This window comes from Mesoplodon bidens (genome assembly GCF_964165515.1).
Source record: "Mesoplodon bidens genome assembly, chromosome: 12".
NCBI classification, from domain to species: Eukaryota; Metazoa; Chordata; class Mammalia; order Artiodactyla; family Ziphiidae; genus Mesoplodon; species Mesoplodon bidens.
Genome location: NC_138168.1, coordinates 34,984,837 through 35,009,652, shown reverse-complemented (window position 1 = coordinate 35,009,652; position 24,816 = coordinate 34,984,837).

The following is a 24,816-nucleotide window of genomic DNA, read 5'->3' as shown; positions in this document are numbered from 1 at the left end:
TGTGAGATTTATCTCAAAGTATTTCAAAATTTTGTTGGTATTGAGTTTTAATTTAAATTTCTGATTGTACATTGCTGGCATATAGAAACATAACTGATTTTTGTATTTTGATTTTGCATCTGCAGCCTTGCTAAACCCACTTATTAGCTTTTATTTTATTTTTTGATAAATTCTATTGCTTATATAGACATTCCTTATATAGACCATCATATTGTCTGTGAATAAGAAAGTTTTAAGACTTCCTTTCCAATATGGATGCCTTTATTTTTCTTACTTTATTGTACTTTTAGTACAATTTTGAACAGAAGTGATGAGATCAGACAGTCTTGCCTTGTTTCTGACCTTAAGGGAAAAAACATTTGGTTTTTCATCACTAAGTATGATGTTACTGTCGTTTTTTAAAAGTATGTGCCCTTTATCAGATTGAGAAGGTCCCTCAATTGATTTCTAGTTTGCTATAAGTTTTCATAAAGATTATATAGTGGGGGTTTTCAAATACCTTTTCTGCATTAAAAGATATTTTTAATATTAAAATAAAGTTATTAAAAATAAAGTTTTTAATAATATTAATATTGTTTGTTTTTAAATTGCATTGATTGATTTTTGGATGTTAAACCAACATTGCATCCCAAGGGAAACCTCTCTTGGTCATGATATATTATCTTTTTATATATGTTGGATTTGTTTGTTAAAATTTTGTTTAAAATTCTTGAATCTGTGTTCATGAGGGATAATTTTTTAGTGATTTTTGGGCTTTGTATCAGGGTAATGCCAGCTTTATAGGATGAGTTGGGAAGTATTTATTCCTCTTCAGTATTCTGGAAGAGTTTATGTAGGTTTGGTATAATTTCTCTTTATTTCTTTACTTATTATTTAAAAAAATTGAGATCTAATTGACATATAACACTGTGTAAGTTTAAGGTAGACGATGTGTTGATTTGGTACATTTACATATTGCAATAAGATTGCTACCATAACATTAGCCAACATCACATCACATGGTTACCATTTCTTTTTTGTGGTGACATTTAAAATCTAGTCTCTTAGCGACTTTGAAGTATATAAAATGGTATTGTTGACTATAATCACAATGTTGTGCATTAGGTCTCCAGGACTTAATCATCTTTTGACTGAGTTTGTACCCTTTGACCAACATCTCCCCAGTCTATCCCCACCTTCTGAGCCAATTTTATTCTCCGTTTCTACGGGTTTAGCTTTTTTAGATTCCACATACAAGTGATATCATACAGTATTTGTCTTTCTCTGTCTGACTTATCTTACTTAACATGACACCATCAGGGTCCATCCACGTTATAGCAAATGGCAGGATTTCTTTCTCAGGGCTGAACAATATTCCATTGTATATATGTACCACATCCTCTGTATCTATTCATCCATTGATGGACACATGTTTTTTCCATATTTGGCTATTGTCATTGTTTTTTAGCAGGTTGATTATGATATGTCTTGGTGAAGATATCTTTATGTTTCTTGTGCTTAGGGTTCTGTCAGTTTCCTTGATCTGTGGGTTTATAATTTTCATCAAATTCAGAAAAAATTTGGCCATTATTTCTTTATTTTTTTGCATTGTCTTCCAATTATATTCTGAAAGTTGTCCCATAGTTAACTAGTGCTCTGTTCATTGTTTTGATTCTCTTTTCTGTCTGCATTTCATTTTGGATAATTTTAATTACTATTTCTTCAAGTTCACCAATCTTTTCTTCTGCAACAACTAATCTGTCTAATACTACTCTCAGTGTATTTTTCATTGAACACATTGTAATTTCATTTCCCACAAGATCGATTTAGATCTTTTAATTTCTAATGTCTTTGTATATTAATTCTAATATCTGTATTAGATTTACTGATTTTTCTCCTCATTATGGGTCATTATTTTTCTGCTTCTTTGCATACCTGGTGATTTTTGATTGGATGTGAGCCATTGTGAATTTTAACTTATTCAGTGCTAGATATATTCTTCTATTCTTGAAAATAACCTTATGTATTTCTGGGATGCAGTTATATTATGTGGAAACAGTTTGATCCTTTTGAGCCTTGGTTTTTATTTTTTTATTTTATTTGTTAGTATTCACTTCAGAGATAATTATTCTCCACCACTGAAGCAAGACCTTTCTATATGTTCTACCAAATGCATTGTGAGTTGTGAGGTTTTCCAGGCTGGCTATGGGAACAGGCACTATTCCTGACCCTGTATGAGCTCTGGGCACTATTAACTCTGATTCTTTCACGTGACTCTTTTCTGGACAGGATGTAGTTTTCTCATACTCATTCATGGATGGGTCCTCAGCTGGATATTCAAGGGGAGTCCCCTGCCAATCTTGGAAGCTCTCACTCTGCTTTGATTCAGAAGCTGTGATTATGTAGGAAAGTGGGACTTGAAGTGTGGGTGTGCTTTCTGTAGGTAGAGAGGTGACTACAGGTTATCTAGGCAGGAAAACTCCCCCAGAAAACATGATGTAGAGGCAAAAGAACCATCTGAAGAAAACTCTTGAGGAGGTAGTGAGAGGACTCATTGAATTTAAATTGAAGTTTCTTGTGGTGTGAAAGAATGTAGTCCTTCGGAAAAGGTAGGCTAATACCTCTTGTAAGGACATTTGCCCCAAACCAATGAAGGCTGGGGCCAGGCTAATCTGTTGACTAATATATCTCAGGGGTCTAACTGTGCTACAGAGTGCTGGACAGTGTGTTGACAGAGGAACCCCCGTTTCTGTCCCAAGGAGTGCATTTTTAGTGCAGGCACTGTAAGTGGAGCAAAGGCCAGATTCAGAAGTTTCACTTTATCCCTTAGAGAGTAGGGATCTGATAACTGCTGTTGCAAAGGGCCTGATGGAATGAAAGTCATGCTTTAGCAAGACTCTGGCAATTGTGTGTTATACGTACATGTCAGGGAAGAACCTGGGAAAACCAACAAGAGAACATTTCAGGATTGAATGTGAAAGGCTTAGATGGAGGCAGTGGGGCTGGGAAAGGAAGGGGCATGTGTCTAAAAAGAGGAGTTGACTGGGTATGGAAACAAACTTCGTACGTAAGGTAAAACCAGGAGGCAGCCCAGGATGACTCGAAGGCTTCGAGGGGGCTTGATTGACAGAATGCTGGTGCCAGGAATAGAAATAGGGATGACAGAAAAGGAGCTTGTTTCAGAGTGAAGATGACAAATTTATTTTTAGATACATGAATTTTGAGGTGACAGTCGGATACCAAAGTAGATATGTACAGCTGTTTGGTTGAAAATATGGGATTATCAGGAGATCTCAGGGCTCATGATGTAGATTTGGGGGTCAGCTGATGAAATTATACTTCAATTCATTCACTTATTTATTCATTTACCAAGTGACTGGCATTAACAGTTTGTCAGATGATGAGCTTAGCTTTGGGGTGCAAAGACACGGAATTGTGGTCCCTGTCCTTGTGGACCAGCTAGAGAGATGGTGTAATACAGTTTGCTGAGGGCTAAGAGAGTCATGCCTGCGGTAGAATGGCAGCTCAGTGAAGTGACACCTGACACAGAGTGGGGCGTGCCAGGAAAACTTCCTGGAGGAGGTGTCAAGTAGAGGTTAATCAGGAAGAGAAGCAGGTGAAGGATATTGAAGGCTGAGGAAACAGCATGTGAAAAGGTATAGGGGCAAGAGAGAGCTCGGGATATTTGGGGTCGGGTTGGAGGAAGGAACACATGTGAGGGAGAGAAAAAGGATAAAGCTCGAGAAGGAAGCAGAAGCTATGGAGGACCTTGCAGGGCACTTGGTGACTCTGAGCTGCTTTGCAGAACATCCAGATGGGGATGCCCAACATCACTGGACTCCATCCCATGGGTAATGGGCTTCTCCGACTAATTTAAGCTTGGAAGCAATGTGATCAGATTAGCAATTTATGAACCTGGAGGACATTATGCTAAAGTGACATAAGTCAGACACAAAAAGAAAAACCTGTGTGATTTTACTTATACATGGAATCCAAAAAAGTCAAATACATAGAAGCAAAGAGCAGAAAGGTGGTTACCAGAGGTGGAGAAATGGGGGAAATGCAGAGATAGTGGATACAAAGTGGCAGTTTTGTAGGATGAATAAGCCTAGAGGTCTAATGTCCAGAATAATGACTATAGTTAATAGTACTGTACTGAATACTGGAAATTTGCTAAAACAATAGATTTAATGGGCTCTCATCACACACACAAAAATGATAACTATGTGAGGAGAAGATATATTAATTAGCTTAACTGTAGTAACCATTTCAGTAGATATATACGTATAGCAAATCATCATGTGACACACCTTAAATGTATAGAATTCTTATTTTAAAAATTAAAAAAATAGAAAGACTGCTCTGGCAGCAGTATGATGAATTGATTAAAGGACTAAATGTCGGAGTCAAGGAGACTAGTGACGATACTACATTAGTTATGAAGGAGAAATGAAGACGGTCTGATTTAAGGCAGCGTCAGTGGGGATGGAGAAAAAGGGATAGTCAAAAAGTCTGAAGAGTTATAATAGGCAGGATTTCATGACAGATTGGATATAAGAGATTTGAATATGGAGTTTTTCAGCGTACAAGTGATGTTTGAGGCACTTGAAGGGAAGAGTTGTCCCAAGTAGCATAGTGATTAAAAAAAAAAAATGCAGCGCTTGTTAAATCCTCAGATATCCAAACTCTGAGATTCCTGTGATTTGATGGGTTTTCTGACAAAGAAGATATGAAGAAAGATCTGAAGATGGAGGAAGGAAACTAGATGAATATCCCCATTTAAGGGAGCAGGAAGAAGACAGGAATTTGCAGAGGAAAAGAACAGAAAGAAGGGACGGATGGGGTCATGTCACAGAAGCTCAGTGAGAGCCTCAGTAGAGAAAGTGGGGTCAGCAGGGCTGTCGAGGAGGAAGGGGGCTGAAAAGATGGCACCTGGGGACACGAAAAAGACATACAAAGTGGATTTGGCAGAACGTAGAGAGACTAAGCCAGATAACCCCAAGCAGGACTGAGACGATTTTGAGGAAATGGATTTGGTAAGTGTCGATGAAACCGGTTTTAGGATGCTGGGCCTCCAGCCTGCCTAGTCATCCGAACTGAATTATAACAGCCTCTCACATTTTAAATTTAGTTCTGATAGTTTGTGAGAAATCGGGGAAATCTGAAATAGAACTAACTACGAATGCTGCAGTAGAACTTGAGCAGGATGGTGTTTCCTGATGTAGGTATCTTCCACAGTGCTAAGCCTATACGCCAAAAACATTTTACAGAAAACAATTATTTAAAAAAAATCAGCTTCCTTGAGGGATTGAATGTAGTTCACATCAGACTTTGCATCAGCAGTCTTATTTTCTGAACTATTGATAGTCCACTGGTCCTGGTTTCTTTTGATTCTACATTTTATCCTTTCACGGTCACAGAGATTTTTTTCCTAAGCAGAAAAAAAAAAAAAAAAAAAAAGCCCTTCTGTGCTCTTTATCACTTTAGTTTATTTCCTGACTTTTTGGAAAGGCTGTTTCTTCTGTGCGAGGCAGCATATGGCAGAGTCCGAGGCTGGTGAGAGGCAGGTGGGGACGATGGCTGTGTGATGTCAAGGCTGTGCCCCCAAGCTGTAATTGGGGGTCCCTGTCAGACACACACCGTGCAGCCCAAACACCTGCAGAAGCTCTCTCTGCCCACCTTGAAGTCCAAGGGACTTTTTGCTGTAATCTACCTTCATGTAGGAAATCTTCCTTTTCACCTTTATTTCTTCCTTCCAATCTCATGCTCAGAGATGTGCAGTGGTCTGAATTAGCTCATGATATTGATAAACAATTATGCCAATAGACCATTTTACAACTTAAAGTAGTCTTTTTACGTACTTGATCTCATTTGATCCTCAAATAAAAATACCTTGTAAAGAAATCACTTTATGTGGCATGATAAGTAGAAAATACACTAAGGTTTTTTAAAAAGATATATATTTTTTTTATCAAGACTATTTAGTAAGAAATATCTGACCAAAGTGCATTGTCTGATTCCAATGCTGGGTAAAGTGAAGATTAGGAAAGAATACAAAAAAATGTATATGCTGCATACATTCGAGAAATTATTTTGGGGCTATCAAGGCTGTGTAGCAGATGAGCCTACTGTTGACTGTTCTTAAGAAATGTTTATATTGTAAAAATATTTAAGTATTTAGAAAATTAAAGAAAAAAGCAAATATTTCAAAACAATTTTCCTCACCCTAGTTTTTTTTAGAATTTATTTTTTTTAGTCGTAGTGACAAGTTTAGATTATATACTCTTTCTCAGTGCTTCTTGTACAGGACTAAATTTTCAGACCTAAAATAAATCAGGATATTTGTCTGGCAAGTCCAGACATCTACCGGTGTTGAGGAATAGCTATTTGAAATCATGTTTAGAACATGACTCGAGTGAGGTGGGGTCTCTGATGGAGAAACCTAGTTTTTCTCCTTGGACAAAATGAGCAAAATGAAAAGTAGGGTCTTAATGATATGTTATTAATTAAAGGAAGTTCTACTGAAAGGGTAAAATGACTTAAAGAATGGCGTTAAATAAAAAAATTAGAATCAATGCATATGACCAACTAGAAATCATTATTCAGCAGAAAACCATCCAGACCAAAAGTTAAAACTCATTGCTAGATGGCTTTTTTGTTCCATCATTAGTTTGTCACTGTGGTCATTTTAATCTTTATCCAACTGAGATGAATCTGTGGTAAATATATTCTTTTTTGAGGGGAATCCCAATTGTAGTCATAATTTGTGACTAGTTTAAGAAGAACACCAAATACGAATCCAATGTTTACTCTTTTTCTGATATAGATGCCTTTGCCTTCTTTTCCTATAGATTTAAAAAAGTAAATTGAGTTGTTTTTGACACAAATTACAAACATACTTAGTATTACTGGGATGTGTTTCAGTCTCTAGTTTATGTGCTCTTATAATTAACTAGATATCTTCAAAAGAAAGGATTCTGGTTCAGAGCTCAAATTAAGGGCAAATAACTATAAACAGAGTGCTTGATTCATAAAAATAAACAGCACATATGGTCTTCTGCTGCAGATGTTATACCCTGGAGCATGCCCTGATTTCTTTTTAGCTAAATAAGAATAGCAAAATCACATAGATGTGTAGTAATATATGAGTGTCACTTACACTGGAATGCACTTCATATATAAAGAAGACAAGAGCACTTGTAAGTAGACTCTTCTAACTTCTGAAACTAGAAAATGCTGGTCATGCTACTTTTGGTTTATAGAGAGCAATATCATTCAAACCTGCTCTGTCGCTTTCTCACCCCATCACTCAGTCTCATGGTGCTTTGTGCTTGTCCATAGCACACGCACCTGTATACGCCCTTTCTGGTAAGAAAGAGAAAGAATGGATATTATTGAATACTTAATATGTGCTACTTTCTTTTGCCTCCATTCAATTCCTGAATATGGTTTAAGAAAATCCCTGTGCCCCAATGTTTGCATCATTTCTGATATAGACGACTCCAGATTCTAGCGGCTAATTTGCAAAGGTAATTTGGTCCTGACTAACCCTTCTGCAGAGCCTCACTGAATGCCCACTCTGTCTTGCTTGGTGAGTGCGTATCATTACTCTCATTCTTCCAGAGAAGCAGACCCTGAGGGGCTGGTTCTTGTGCATGGCAGCACCACGAGGTCTGTCTTGACACCCAAGCCAAATCTCTTTCCTGAACGCAAATTAAGGGATAACTGCATACACTTGGCAAGCTGTCCCAGCTTCACAATTCCTGTTCTCTCCCCCAACCCATACTGTTCCAAAAAGTAGGGGGTAAAGGAGATTTGCAAAGAGTAAAGTGATCCAGGAGAGTCTGATCACAGATGCTGTTTTTAAAGCGTGGAAGCCTCATAGACCGAATCCTCCACAGAGGTATTTGCGTTTTGAAAGAGGAACTTTGTTGCTATAAACATGTAGGGGATACCCCTTCCCTTTCAAAAATGTTTTGTTTGAAAGACAATCAGCGATGCAGCAGGATGGAAATGGGAGACGTTGTTGTGGAGGCATCAGGTCCAGATTTCAGTAGGTATTCTTAAGACCTTATGGATAGCCAGGAGCCCCAGAAATACCCATCTAGCACTGGTACTGGTGCACGCAGCATCAACATTTTTTAGATGGTTTTGTTTTGCTGATGGGTTGGTAGCTAGAGCCTACTGAATGTATTAAACTTGGACACTGTCCTATTTTCAACAATGCTTGAGAGAGTTTACAGACTAAACTTGGTATAGTGCTTCAGGATAAAATCAACTCTCAAGGTGGGAGAAGACATCAGGGATTTCAGGTATTATATTGGCTCTGTTTCCTACAAGCAAAGGCAAAAAAACACGTTGGTTTATAGAAGTCTCACTTTCTGACCACTCACAATAGACACATTTATTTACAGAGGTAATCAATATATGAAAAATATTTTCTTTTCTACAATTAGATTTGAGCAGGAATTTATTGAGTCTTATGTGTAGGGCATACAACAAAGATGCTGTTTAGGAATGGTATCTTTAATCAGACCCTCCTAGATCACTGCAGATCTCCTTTGACCCTGACCAAAAATGGGATTAGAAGATATATTCAACCAGCTTTATAAAAGACCTGGAGGGCTCGCATCTTGACCCGCTTAAGGGCAGAAGGCACAACATGGTCAGATGTCTCAAATGAACAGCTTGCATTCCACTTGTGATGGTGATGCTCTCAATAAGCAATCATATATTCTAATGATGCAAATGAGTTGCAAATGAGAGTTATTAACCTGGATTGAGGAAATCTTGGGTATCATGAAATCTCTATATTGGCTTGTTTTTCTCAAAATCTTTGACTGACTTTTTGATATTTTGATATGTGCCTTTTCTCAGGCTACTGGTTTAGGCATTGGCTAAAGAAAAAAAGGGGCAAATCAGTGAGGCTAACTTACTGTACCTTGTAATTGCCCCCTTTTGGACCTTTTCTGCCTTGTTATAGAGGAGTTCCACAGGGTTCTTTCTTAGCTCCCAGTGTGGACCTTGATATGCTATGAATCCTTATGGGACAGAAAGGAGCCCTTGGAGGGAAACAGTCATTTCTGAGTCCAGGTTGGGTTTGGGGACTGGCTCTGATGAAAGGCAGATGTTTTAGTTAACTGTTTCGTGTAACAGCTCATCCCCAAACTTAGTAACTTAAAATGATTACCTATTGTGGTCTCTCATGGGTTTTTGGATTCATTGGGCTCCAGGTCTCATGCAGTTGCAGTCAGGCTGGGACTGAGTCGCCTACATGCTCTGGATGTTCAAGATGACACCTGTAAGTCCAGCACCTCTGCTGAGAGTGTGGGAACAGCCCAGCCAAGATTGGCCGGACATGCCTCTCTCTCTATGTAACCTCTCGGTCTGGCTAGCTTGGGCTTGTTCAAAGTTTATTCTATTTCTTACCTAATGGCTGGCTTTCCTCAGAGTAAGAATTCCAAGAGACCCAGATGAAGCTACAGGTATTTTTATGACCTAGTTTCTGAAGCCATGCAGCATCACCTCTGCTGTGTTCTACTGGCCCAAAATGAGTCACAGGGGCCAGTCCAGATTTAAGGGGAGGGGATTTACACAAAGGTACGAATTCCAGGAGGCATGGTTCATTGAGGAGCCAACTTTGGAGACTAAAACCATGGTTGAACAAGAATTTTTTGAGATTTTCTAACTGAACTGGGTTCTTGGCTTTTGGTAAATACCCACAATGATCCTGAGGGGATCTCCCGACTAGAAGTAGGTGTGGTGAACTCATTCTACAGGCACAAAGTACTAATTGTCCCCAAAGTACTGTGAATGGGGCATAGAAGACCAGTTTGGTGGGAAGAATGGTTTGGTCCTTTGTTTGAATTCAGTATTTTAGAACTGGCCAAGGCAATCATTTATGGGAATGATCTGGAAGATGCTTAAGGAGAAGCCTGTACCTAGAGACAAGTGAATTGTGCTTCCGAGGTCCTATACCTGGATAAATTCCTGTCCTCACAGACACTATTACTTGGCATTAGATAATAAAGCAAAGCAGAATACAGAAGACCAAGGGCTAATTCTCTGCCCCTGTGGTCCATTTGTGACATTCATTCCTATCTCAACATAGAGGAGTTTATTTATGAAATCAGCTCATTGACACTTTGGATCATACCTAGTGCTCTGAATGTGTGAGGTGCCAGAAAGACGGGTTAAGTGCGGGGCAGGGAAGACTGAGAAAAGCAGGACTATCAGGTATTGCCCAAGAAACTGTCCTGCTAACCCTCCAATATCCTCGGGGTCTCTCTTTTTTTAAATAAGTCTCCTCCTCATTTCTCCTCTTTCTTTCAAATTTGCAAATATAATAAGGAGAAGAAAAACACTAAATTAACAACAAAAATAAAAACAACAATAGAGAAAGAGGGAACAGACCCACTCAGGAAGAATTCCATATGATGGGAAATGTACTTAAAGAAAGGATAACCTTACACATGTACAGTTTCTGGACACCTCACTCTGATGGATTTCATGCCAGACATGTAATTTTAAAATCAAAGAAACAAACAATCTGGGATGGGCAGAGGAGAGTGGGTAGAATAGAGATCAACGTAATGAAAGCAACGTGTATGTAGTCTCTGGGGGCCATGATTTCAGGAGAGAAAAACAAGGGAAAGAGCAAGGAACAGTGTGGCAGAGAAGATAATAAAACGAGAAGAGTGGGTGGGAGCTTCAGGGAAACATTGGGAGAAATCTAAGGAGAGGCTGCCCTGGGGAGGAAAGTACAGTCACTCCCAACATGTTCCTCTTCATTTAAATGCTGAACATAACACAATATGTAAAGTTTACAATAGTAATTTTTCCGAGAGAAAGAAGTGGAGAGAAGATGAAGGTGTCAGGAGAGGGGACTGTGAGATAGACATGCACAGTCACAGTGACAGAGGGAGACGGTCCAGGGCAGCATATTTTCTCATGGTCTCTTGAGAGCAAAAACCTATGGATTAGGTTCTTCCCCACACTTTTCCCGGCCAATAGTTTTGCTGATAGGGTTGCAATAAATGCTCCTACCAAAAGAATTTTTCACTAAAACATTCATTTCTGAAAACTCCCTTTGAAAGAAGACATAACCAAGAAAATATCGGGTGGTGACTCATTGTATGGCTTTGGAGTCATCTCCTGGCCCAGCCCTTTCCCAGTGGTGTGACCTGAGCCAATTATTTATCCTCTTTCAGCTTCAGTTTCCTCATCTGGAAGGTGGGGGACAAAAGCAGATCAGACCTCATGCGGTTGCTGTGAGGATTAGACAGAATCTGCGTGCAGAGACTGAGCACGTTAATGGAAGACCTCGGCACACGGTAGCCAGTGTTATTATTACTCTATTGTTACAGGTAATAATAACACATTTCAACCTTCTCTCTTCTATATTATTTGAAGCTCTTCCCCTCCCCCAAGGCTGTACTCTCTGCCTGCAAAATCAAAGCATGTTTCTTTGCATGGTACAGTGATGTTCCTGAAAAACTTCTGAAAGGCCACACATGAAATGTTTTGGCAGAGATACAGTGTCGACTCAGATATACTGGTTAAGCCACACACAACTTTTCCATTTTCCTGCCTCTCAATTAGCTCTAATTCTTGACTCCACTGCTCCTGCTTTTGGAGCGAAAGGGTTTTCGCTGGTCCACTGGGCTGCTGGATTAAGCTGTACTCAAGTTACTTATTTGCAGAAATAAACTTGTCTTCTTTGCTCTTATCCTTCCTGTACAGTGGCACATTCCTACTAATGACATTATTCTCCATGATTCTCCAGGGTCCTCCGGATAAGAAGAAGAAGGAATGTCACAAGACATATGCTTTTACGTTTTATTGGCCACCGTTATCCATGGGCCTAATGATGAAGCTGAGCAGTCCAGACCCAAACAGTCCAGACCCAAAACCCACCGACTGTCAATTGAGTGGAGTCTGAATTTGACCAGAGTGCCATTCTCCTGCCCATTCCTCTGTGCTCACAGAGAGAATGACAGCTCGTAGTCCCTAGGAGATGCTGTTTGATTTAAGCCCTGTGAAATTCTAACCAAAAGGTAATAGCAAGGAGAAACCAACATGATCAAATTGTCCTTAGGAGCACTGGTCTGTTTCACCTGTTGTAACTGGCCGAGTTCAGGCCTGCACTTCGACAATCTACGGGAAGTTGCCAGAAAGAACTACCGGTAAATAACCCAGTGCTTTGGAAAACAACCTTTTGTGCTCTCTGGTATTGATTTAGATGAGGTCTGAGAAGACAGTAGAAGTACACAGGGCTAGTACGTTCATTGGGGTGACTTTGGGGGGAAGTAATAGTTATTGGTTAATTATAAGAATAATTTTGCTGCTATGAGGTTGTTAGTTGGATGAAGGACACTGTTTGGAATGAAGGTTGTTTTCTAATGAAGCAGTAATAGAGGAGGAAGCCAAGGAGCCAGTATTACCTCCTCCTTCAGATACAGATAATTTAGTCTATTTATTGGAGCTAAGAAACAAAGGAGGAAAAAACAAAGAACCTCACAGGTGCCCTTTTAATTTAATCAGTGCAGTTGGTATTGTGACCAAAATCGCTTAGGCTACAGGGCCTTCTGCTAAAAGGGCGCTGCATAGAACCATCCTCTGGAAAGGTGTCAGGAATGCAACTGTTTATGGCATAAACAGGGAGCTGAATCTTAAATAGCTTACTCTGAAAATCTGATATGAAAAATAAGAAAAGGCATCAGAGCGTGGGTTTCACAGGCGGACGCCGGTTCACCTCAGCTTTGCCAAGCCTGATGTTCACACACACACACAGCCCTCCATCATGGCTCAATGGCTTTTGATGAAACTGGAAACTGGAGACAGAGTTGAGGATAACCCGGTTCATGGTGAAGACAGAGAGATCAAAGTCTCTCTGTCTTTTGTGCCAGCGGGCACTTGGCTGCTCTTGAGGACGGAGCAGAGAGCATGGGGGGCGGGGGTGCGGAGGGGAGGACAGCATTAAGCAGATGTCAGGGCAGCTTCGCTCACCAGGAACAGGGAGCAAGACAGAAATTCACACTGGTTCTCGCCCTTCTATCAAGGGGCAAATGTCTCTTCTGGATCAACTCAGTTTTTCTTTTCATTTTGTCCAAGATACACTTCACATCAAAGCCAGAGAGAAATTCCAGTAATGAGTTGCAATTTAATGCTGCAAATATTTATGGAGCACCTAAGGCACTGTATCTGGGCACGTTAGCAGAGGAGAGATTAAAAAGCAAAGAGCAAGAGCTGGCCACTCCTTTCCTTTGGAGGGGAAGACCCACGTTCCAGATAAAGCATTCGGAGGTGCTGTATTCGAAGGCAACCTTTGTGACACCCTCACGTGGGAAGGTTTCACAGAAGAAACTGTTTCTCTGGCTGTGGGTTAATTTAGGCACAGCCGAAATGCCCCTTGGATGGCACTTAGTGCACCGGCATGTTATTTTCATCTCAACGAGTATTAGGAGAGAATGATTTCCCTTTAGTGCAGAAAGCACTACAGTGAGGAATTGGGGGGGATACAAAGGCAGTGGAGAGTCAGCCCCTCCTGCTGTCCCAGGCTGAGTCCTGGCAAGGTCCAGACTCCACAGCCAGCAGCTCTGGCCGTTGTCAGCTGCAGCGACACTACCGTCCCTTTGAGGCCTGGGAGAACGTGCCCAGGATAACAAAGACACACATGTAAGAAGGAGCCACTGGGGTTCGCAGGGTTTTGACAGTTCACCAGTGTCCATTTGTTGAATTCTGTATTCATGAAGCAATAAGAACAGTCTCTGACCTTTTGTTAGGAGCAAGAAGACCAACTGGGGGCCTGAAAAGTACATAATGACAAATTGGCAATAATATTAATAATAAAACTTTTGAGAAATGGGCTTTTTTCTCCCCTCTCCCTGGCCTGTTTCCCATCCCTAGCCTTGGATCCCTGGGTTAGAAAAGCAAGCATCCCAGTTTTCTCCCCTGTGCTTTGTGAGCCATCTCTGGGGGGATTGGCCATCTCTCTCCAGGTTCTCCCTGTGACTTGCAGGAGATGTTGCTATTAACCCCACGAGAAAGCACTGGGCCCAGTTCTTGGCTCCTGAGCCCTTTTGAATTTTTTAAAAAATGCTTTAAATTTTTTATTGGAGAACAGTTGATTTACAATGTTGTGTTAGTTTCTGCTGTAGCGCAAAGTGAGTCAGTTATGCATATACATATATCCGCTCTTTTCCAGATTCTTTTCCCATTATAGGTCATTACAGAGTATTGAGTAGAGTTCCCTGTGCTATACAGTAGGTCCTTATTAGTTATCTATTTTATATATAGTAGTGTGTATGTGTCAATCCCAATCTCCAAATTTATGCCTCGCCACATTTCCCCCATGGTAACCATAAGTTTGTTTTTTACATCTGTGACTCTATTTCTGTTTTGTAAATAAGTTCATTTGTACCATTATTTTAGATTTCACATATAAGTGATATCGTATATTTGTCTTTCTCTGTATGACCTGCTTCACTCAGTATGACAGTCTCTAAGTCCACCTATTTGCTGCAAATGGCATTATTTCTTTTTTTTTTATGGTTGGATAATATTCCATTGTATGTATGTACCACATCTTTTTTATGCATTCCTCTGTCAATGGACATTTACCTTGCTTCCGTGTCCTGGCTATCATCAATAGTGCTGCAATGAACATTGGGGGTGCATGTATCTTTTTGAATTATGGTTTTCTCTGGATATATGCCCAGGAGTGAGATTGCTGGATCACATGGTAGCTCTATTTTGAGTTTTTAAGGAAAAAAAGGGAACCCTCCTACACTGTTGGTGGGAATGTAAATTGGTAAAACCACTATGGAGAACAGTAGGGAGCTTCCTTGAGCCCTTTTTAATTGAATTGTCATAACAATCCCGAATTGAGAAAGTGTATCACCATTTTTGCATTTTTAACACTGGAATCCAGAAAGCACAGAGGATGATGCCTGTGCTTCGTGAATTATGTCATTCATTTCACACTTAATACGTAATACTTTGCTATTACCACTTACTTAGTAGTAAGTAATTAGTATTACTTGATAATACTAATTACTTACCTTTCTGAAAAGTTTTATTTTTTCTTGATTATAAAAAGGATGCAGCCTTACTGAAAAATCTTAGATCATACAGAAAAAAAAAGCTATAATGGGTGAATTAAAAATCATTTGTCATTTCATTATCTAGAGGTAGCTACTGTTGATATTTTTGCATTTATTCTGTAAAATTAACATTATGTTAATACATACTCTTTGTTAAAAATTTGACTATACTATGTAAGCTGTTTAGCAAATGCCTTTATTTTTATCTATATCCATGAATACAAAACTTAATTACTTTTTTACGGCCTCATAGTATTCCATAATGTAGGTAAACCGTAATTGACTCAAGTTATCCATTGTTGTTGGGTCTTTGGCTTGTTTCTGATATTTTTAAATCTTTGGTCTTAAATAAACACAGCCACAGTGAACATCATTGTACATATACCTTTTGGACTTGCAACATTATTCCTTATGAAAAACTCCTAGAAATGTAATTTCTGGCTCAACGTGTGTAAGCTCTTGAAAGGCTGGAAATGTATATGACAGCCTCCAGAGAGATTGTCCTAGTTTTTTTTTTTTTGCTAGCAGCAGGATCTGAGTGCCCATTTTCCCAACCCTCACCAGAACTCTCTATGCCTGTCCATTTCCCATCCTGTTGAAAACTAAGACGTTAACAACATTTTGATCTTTGCCAATGAATTTGTTGTTTTATTTCACTTTCTTTGTTTATCAGTGACATTTAAGGTCTTGCCATTCATTTATTTATTCGCTTATTTTTTCACTCATTTTCAGTTATCTATTAAATGACTAGTACGTGGAGGCATTGTGCTGTGACCCGGGGAAGCAACAGTGAGGAAAAAAAGAGTTCTCACTTTCATGGGGCTTAGGATCTGATAGGATCCTTTCCAAGAGCTCTCACAAGAAACTGCCACAAACCGGGTGGCCTTAAAACAACAGAAATGTGTTACCTCAGTTCTGGAGGATAGAAGTCCGAAATCAAGATGTTGGTAGGGATGTGCCCTCTCTGAAGCCTGTCAGAGACTCCTTCCTTGCCTATTTCTAACCTCTGTTGCTTTGTTGGCAATCTTTGGTGCTCTTCAGCTTGAAGATGTGTTACCTGGTCCTCCATCTTCATATGGTGTTCTCCCCGTGTCTCTGTCTTCATATGGGTATATTTTTGCAAGGAAGCTAGTCTCATTGGATTAGGGGTCCACCTACTCCGGTGTCACCCCGTTTTAGCTAACTACATCTGCAAGGGTTTTATTTCCAAGTAAGGTCATGTTCCACGGTATTGGGATTTAGGACTTCAACATATCAATTTTTTTTTGGTAGACATAATTCAACTCATAACAGGGACCCAGACATTAATGAAGTGACTAGGCAAATAAAAAATTTCATCTGGAGTCACTGCCCCGAAGGAGAGGTACACGGGGTTGTGATAGAAAAGGGTTGAGGGAGAGGCAGCTCAGTCAAGAAGCTCAGTGAAGGCGTCCCCAGGGATGGACGATTTATTTGAGATGTTATGGAAGATCTGAATCAGCCTGGCTGAGGGGCATACCTGGAGGAAGAGCTGCCAGCAGGGCTCCCAGCAGGGCAAAGGCATCAGGAGGGCAGGACAGTGTGGGGACTGAGGAACAGCATGACCAGGGTGCAGGGAGCAAGGGCCAGGAGGGTGAGGTGAGACCGGAAAGGTAGCTGAGGCCAGTCATGTGGACCAGAAGCTGGACCCTGAGTCAAAGGGCAGGCACTGAAGTGATTTGTCTGGAGTGGGGAAGAGGACGACAGGGTGGGATTTGCAATTTTACATGTATGGACCCACTGTGGAAATGGACTAGAAGGCTCTGAGTAGATGCCAGAGCCAGGTGGAAGCTGTTACAAGATGTGATGAGAGACAGAGGTTTGGACTGTGGAGAAGAGGGTTAGACTTAAGAGAAGAGAGGGGGGCAAAAGAACCAGGATTTGCTGATGGATGAAGTGCAAGAGGGGAGGGCAGGCAATGTCCAGAAGAAGCCTGAGGTTTCCAGTTTGTGTAGCAAGAGGGATGGTCGAAACCTCACAGGGAATTTGCAACACTTGGAAGAGATCCAGGGATCCAGATTTCCGGCATCTTAGTTGGAGATGCCTTTGGGATGTGTGGGTGGAAATACTGGGCAGGCAATTGAAGAACTGGGTCTGGGGCTTTGAGAGAGCAGGTGGTGGAGTCAAAACTCCGAGAGCCTTTTGGGCTCTCTCTTTTGCGATTTGCCCATTACCATTTCTGCCTACCTCCTGTAGACAGGAGCTCTTGATATGTTATAAGAGCTCTTTTTCATTTATAAGAGCTTGTTATCTAATGGGAAGTGGGGATCCAGCTGCTTGCCGCTCAAAAGCCAATGAAGAGGCAAGGCTGGTGGAAAGGAAACTGCTTTATTTCAGATGCCAGCAACTGGGATGTGTGTGGTGGGAGGGCAGACTTCTGTCCAAAGGCCGGCTCCCCCCACCTGACAATCAGGGGACAAGAGTTTTTATAGGCAGAGGGAGGGGGCTACATGTAGCAACAGCACAGTCAGCTCTGAGTCATCTTGAAGTTGGTCATTGGTGGTCTGACCAGCGTCATCTTGATTGTTTTAGGTACAGTTAATCTTCAGTTCCAGGGTTGGTTTGTTTCCATTTCTTTGAGGCCAGTTCTCTGAATTGTGGCAGCTTATGTGATGGCTTCAGTCTGGTCATCATGTAGTTAACCTCTTCCACCTAATGGGGTTTTCAGTAGCTATAAGACAGCTCACAGGATATGGCTCAGGATATCATCTACAGCCCATGAAGAGGAACTAAAGGTCCTTGACTTTGCTTAATGACTAAACTATCATTATTTAGTCTTGTTGGACTGTTTTCCTTTGTTTTTGCATTTTCTCACTTCTTTGATCAAACTTATTCTTCGGCTAAAGTTTTTCCACAGACAAAAAGGCAGTCAGAGGACATGGTGGGAAGGACCATAGGGTCCTGCTTTGTTTCTGTTATATGTTAACACATTATTTGAAATATATATTGCGTTTTCTCTCAGTTTGTTGCCCATCTTATAACTTTATTCATGGTGTTGCTGTGATTGTTTTAGGCATTAGGAAGGTTATAGATATTTATGTAATTTTAGGTGTCAACATTTTCCTTCCAGTACAGTGCAGCATTTAAGTTTTCAAATCACACTGCCTAAGTTTGAAGCCTGCCTCTGCCACTTATTACCTGTGTGGTCTCAGGCAGGTCATTTGCTTTATTTGTGTGTCAATTTTCTTCCCTGTAATATGGGGAGGACAGTGGCACCTACCTCATTATGGACATTAAATAATGCACGAAAAGAACAGCGCCAGGCACAGTAAATGTATAAGTCAGTAAGTAGTAACAATTATTGTTGCTGTTACTGCAGAGTAAATAGGACAAACAAAATTGTAAAGAAAATGTATTTGTTAAGTTCAAGTTCGAATAGTATTTTAGAAATAAGTAAAATTAACTATCTGGGGGAAAACAAGTTTACAAACCACCAGGACCATAAAAGTACAAGGAAAGTGGAAAACAGAGAGGTCAGTTTAATACCATCGATAAACTGTAATAGAAAATAAACCTCTGGTACTTTGAACATTCCAATCACAGGAGCAAAATATGGTTTGCACACACTTGGGAGAAAACCAGCTAGCATTGTCTCCTAGGAAGAAGTGTCTAGGCTTCATATAAGAAAATCTGGGACCTCAAACCATGCCCCATATTATGATAAAAGGTTATTTCCTTGATACCCAATTTCCAACATGGGCGGGGTTGGTTCTGTACAGCAACAAACAATTCTTGGACACCAGGAGTGTGTCCAAGAATTCAACGCAATTCTGACACTATCTGACAGGAGAGAGCATCAGATTTTACAGGGTAAGGGTTCAGCCTTACAAGACTTCTTGGCACGCCACCGTCCCCCCACCAACACACACACACACACACACACATACACACACACAACACTCCAGACACCAGTCGCAAGCCCAGGCTATTACCTGTTCTTCTGACCAACTGGCTATAAGCCAGAGGTTCCCACAAACCCCTCCTCAGGTATGGTTAATTTGCAAGAGGGGCTCACAGAACTCAGAGAAACATTTTACATACTACATCACCAGTTTATTATAAAAGGGTCAGGAACAGTCAGATGGAAGAGATGCATAGGGCAAGGAATGTGTCAAGTGGGAAGGGGCACAGAGCTTCCATGGCCTCTCAGGGCAAGTCACTCTCCCCATGCCTCCACATGTTCACCTGCCTGGGAGCTCTCCAGACCCTCTCCTTTTGGGTTTTTATGGAGGATTCATTACATAGGCATGACTAAGTCATTGGCCATGGCGACTGAACTCAGTCTCCAGCCCCATTCCCCTCAACGGAGGTCTGGGGGTGGGACTGGAAGTTCCAACCCTCTCATCACATGGTGATTATTGGAATCACAGGACTCCGCTGGAAACCAGTCCCATCCTTAGGTGCTTTCCAAAAGTCACCTCATTAACATAACAAAAGACTCCTCAATAGCTCTCCTCACTTAGGAAATTCCAAGGGTTTTAGGAGCACTGTGCCAGAAACTGGGACAAAGACTGTTTGTCTGAAAAATATGTATTTCTTATAAATCACAATATCACAGTTATACATAGAGGTGATTGTATGAGCCAATTTGGGTCAACGCGACTGGCAGCACTGAGGGACTGCCCAGGCTGATCAAGGTTGCCTCGAAGGTGGTAGTCCAAGGTAGAAGTGGCCTGGAATCAGAAGTGACAGCAGAGGACGTGGATTTGGTTTTGAATAAATATGTACATCAGCAGGTCTGGCTGAGCATTTCTGGGAGGCTCTGTACTCAGGATTCTTCCTACTGATCTTTTGTTCAGTTGACGTTGTTACATTAGAAACCTCAGGCAGGACGAGGTAGTGATGTTACCTGGGTGCACTGGCATTGGCTCAGGATCTGGGTGATTTACACTCCTTTTTGTTTAGATTGACTCCTCGCCTTTGCTATCAGGAGCAAAGGGCTGGAAGGGCTGTGCCTGCCCAGGGTGGACTAGAACTGAGAGTGTACCCCTTTCATTATTGTCATTCTTAGTATACTGATTGTCGTAAATATTATTAGCAATGGTTTCTGTCTCTGTCATCATGCCTAGTAAGACCTTCCTCATTCTGAGATTGAAAATTATTCATCTGTATTTCCTTTCTTGTGCTTCTGTGGTTGCATTTTGCTTTAGAGCTTCAGTATTCATCACTGTAACACATGTTTTCTGTCTCCCTAATTCCTTTCTAAGCTCCTGGAGGTCAGGAAAAATGTCCTTGTTACTCTCTGGCTGGCCCAGCACCGAGTCGATTCTGGTGGACCTTCAGCAAGTGTCTACTCATGATGAGGGTGATGTGACATTGATTACAAAAGACTATTTTTCCTTTGTGATTTGATTTTTTTTTTTTTTTTTTTTGTGGTACGCGGGCCTCTTACCGTTGTGGCCTCTCCCGTTGCGGAGCACAGGCTCCGGACGCGCAGGCCCAGCGGCCATGGCTCACGGGCCCAGCCGCTCCGCGGCATGTGGGATCCTCCTGGACCGGGGCACGAACCCGTGTCCCCTGCATCGGCAGGCGGACTCTCAACCACTGCACCACCAGGGAAGCCCAGTCCAGTTGTTTTTTGAAAGAGGTGAGCTCTTGTCAGCTCCCTCAGGGGCAGAAGAGGTCTGCAGTGCTGGGAACTGGGAGCAGGGAGCCATCGAGGTGCACAGCACTGCCTGGAACAGGTGTTCTGAAGGGCACATGACAGCAACATGAAGCAGCTAGACTTCGATGGAGACGCCCGCAGGGCAGGTACTCTGACCTGGCTTTCTAGCTCCTGTTTGTCAGAGGGAGCCCCAAAGGCCATTTTTCTTATTTTCCTAACATAGACAATAACTGTACAATGGATAGTAAGGGATTGAGAATATTTTGACAGCATTTCTGTTGATATGCCAGGGAGAGGTTTAATCCTTGCTGTGGCCTATTCTTTTTTGGAGAAAAACCAACTGGTTCTATTACCAGGACATGAGCTAGAAAGCAATACAAACAAGGGGGATTGATTGTGAGTGTCTGTGTGTGAATGTGAGTGTGTGTTTATCCTTGGTCTGGAAGAAATGTGTGGAGTGATCTTCCTGGTTGTAGGTTAATCTTGTCCCACATAAATAGAAGGGTTTAAAGAGAGATATAAATACTTTCCTACCCTGAGAGAAAACAGACTTTGTACTGCAATGTACAATGTATCCAAGTGAAGGAAATTAGAAGTAAAATAAGGAAAGAGAAGGGGAGAGAGAGACAGGAAAGTGGAAGCATCAGAGTGTGTACTAGTGAGAATTCTCTAGGGAAACAGAAACAATAGGATGTATATCACATTATCTATCTATCTATCTATCTATGTATCTATCATCTATCTATCATCTATCATCTATCTATCTATCTATCTATCTATCTAACACCTATCTTTCATCTCTTGAGAAATTTATTTTAATATTTATCCTAAGGACTTGGCTCACATGATTGTGGAAGCTGGCAAGTCCCCAATCTGCGGGGCAGCCAGCAGGCTGAAGACCTACAGAGAAATTGACGCTGCAGTTCAAGTCCAAAGGCTGTCTGCTGGCAAAATTCCTTTTTCCTCAGGGGAGGTCAGTCTTTTTCCTGTTTAGGCCTTCAACAGATTGGATGAGGCCCACCCACATTTTGGACAGTGATCTGCTTTCCTCAAAGTCTACTGATTTAAACGTTAATCTCATCTAAAACAAACCTTCACAGAAGGATCTGGAACAACATTTGACCACACTTTTGGTTACCTTGGTCTAGCCACGTTGACATACAAAATGAACCATCTCAGGGGACATCTACACGAAGCCCATGTGAGGATTTCTGAGCAGCTGCAGCAGTGTGAACTATAAGCCCCCTGCAACACATGTGGGAGAAGAATTTAAGATATTTCTACCTCTTCAGGAGAGGGAACTGGAGTTGCTCTGCTACCCTGAAGGCAAATACAAATCAGACCAAGACCTAGGACAGCTCAGACATGGACCAGTAGAGACTTAAGACCCAAATAAAACTTATATTTGTATTTAGCTACCTAATGATATTGTGATACATCAGACTTTTGCATTTGCTTTAGTCGTCTATGTGTAAGTTATACTTCCAGTAAGCTTTGCTTATAATGTCACCTAAAATGTGTATTAAGCTTCACATAATCCTCAACATATTTTTGTACCTTCAGATTAGGAAACTCAGAGTGAATGAGCTGTAGTTAAGGGTTAAATGGAGGGATATTCCACCAACTTACTTCGTTCTAAACTCTGCTCAGGCAGAGTCAGGCTAGCTCTGATTGGCACAGTGGGGAAACACAGGGTTTGAATGCAGGCTCTGCATTACAGATGTGCCATTTAAATGATGTGACTGTCACTTAAACTTTTAGAAACTCAGCGTCTCCATCTGTTAAATGGAGATTATGATACAGGTCTTGTAGAGTTATTGAGAGTATGAAATGAAATCATGCAATCAAAGCATCTAGTACAGTTCTTGAAAAAAGAGTTGGTGCTAAATAATTGTTACTTACCTTCCTCCTGGGTCAGGCCAGGGTTGGAGTATATTACAGACACTGTTAGTTGCCTATATAATTTCCCTTCTTTCCTTTTTTGTTGGTTCAGGCCAAATCCTGTTAAAGAAACCTACATTTCCCAGCCTCCCTGTGGTTATGAGTGTCGTTTAACATGTTCCATCCAATGTGACATAAATGGAAGTCATCTACTTTGCTGATAATGGTGTCATCTCTTCCTCTTCTTCACTTCCTTTTTTTCCCTACCTGGTATGCAGATTTGATGGCTGGAGCTATGGTAATCATTTTGTGACCTCTGGAAAATGGACAAGAAATCCGGAGGTCTCAGCACAGATATCGTTGCATCACTGAACCAATTACCAGCAACTTTTTTTTTTAATCATGACAACTCCTACCTGAGTAAAAATAAGCTTCTATTTTGTTTAATCTACTATTTAACCAGATTTTTTTTTATCAGTAATAGTCTATTGCAATCCAACCAATATGGGGGTTTATTTAGTGAATAGTAAATGTAGTTTTAAAAAGTTCTGTTTAGGAATATTATTGACTACCCAAATAAAGTTGCCCTGTAAATATCTGTTACTGGTGTCAGTAAACTATGCCATACAACTTGAGGCATACCTTCCCCTGCTCCCTGTGCCCTGCTACTTTAAATAGTTGCCAAAGTTCAGTGGATTCCCCTCCTTACCTCTTCCAAATCCCATCCACCTTAATTTTTATTCAAGTCACGCATACAGAATTCTCTCTCAACCATTAACCTCTACTCTTGCATGCCAGAAGAAAAAAAAATGGATGTTTTTCTGCTTTCACAAAAATAAACTGAGGTATTTCTATAACATTTAATCCAGTTTTCTAAAAACAGGATTCTATGCCTTCCATTTGAGGAAGACTTAGAAGTTGCCTCTTAGGTACCGCACATCAAGCTCTAAGCAATACTGCTGTTTGTTGGTTGCTGGTCTGCAGCGAGATGATACAGACATTGAGAGCAAGAATTTAGAAACTTTCATAATCATTAGACATGATTGCAACATTTACTTTTATTGTATTTTAAGTAAGTATTAGTCTATCATGGATTGGAAATTTGAAAAAAAAGATTTCCTTCTTTTTTTTTTTAAAAAACTATAGTTAGTTTGAGAAGCACTGTTGTAATGGATAAATACCAGGTGGTAAGAAAAGTCACTACAGAGTTTATTATTATTTTCAAAATTAACCTTTAAAAAATGACAGTATTTTCATAGTGTGAGAAATAAGCCTACTGAGTATTTGGAAAAGTTATTTGAGGATTTGTCCAGTATTTAGTTCACACACGCCTGAGCGCACACACACACGCGCACGCACACACACCCCTTATGTGGTTAGAGACCAACATGAATACTCACTACAACAGTAGCTTCTTATTTTTCTTAACTAAATGTGATTACCCCTTTGCTTATATAAATGAATACTTCAATACACAGAATGATAATGAATTATTCTCAAAAGTAGGACATAATAGTATCCACAACACATCAAGAGAAATTTAGAAATAGGACTATCTAAGATAATGAGAGACAATTGGGAATTTGGGGAAGAGGCGAATTTAACATATGGAAGTAATTATTATGAATTTTTAATTATTTACTAAGTATAGCAACATCCAGATGCTTTTGTTAACCAACTTCGGAATTTTTTTTTTTTTTAAAAAGACCAAAATGTGGAACAACTGTAGGTATTCTGTACTCTAAAAAAAATATAATGAATCCAAAGTCTTCAGTCCTGTAAAGCTCTTGAGAAAATCTAGGACTAGTCCTGAATGGATGCAATGAAGTTTGTTTGTTGTTAGTTGATACAGTCATTGTTGCGAGAAGAACTGTGAACCATGTAAGTCAGCCCGATGATGTGGAGCATTTTGGCTTGCAACTTTTTGCCTAATGCTTTTCTGTTTTCCTTAAAAAGAAAAATATCTCTGTGCTGTTTACAAAGACTTCGGGGTGCTGCTTACCATTTTAGCTACTAACACAAACAACCTTGACAATAATAATCTATTTTTTTAATCCCTTTTCACCCAGACAAGTAAGCAATCATCAATTATAGACCCTCACATGGAATACAAATTTAGCACCATGGAAATGAAAACTAAAGCAATTTGTACCTTTACTATTCCAAGGGGAATCATTCTTGGTCTATTTATTATGAAATATTCCCTCTATCTTATACTCTTCTAAGTTA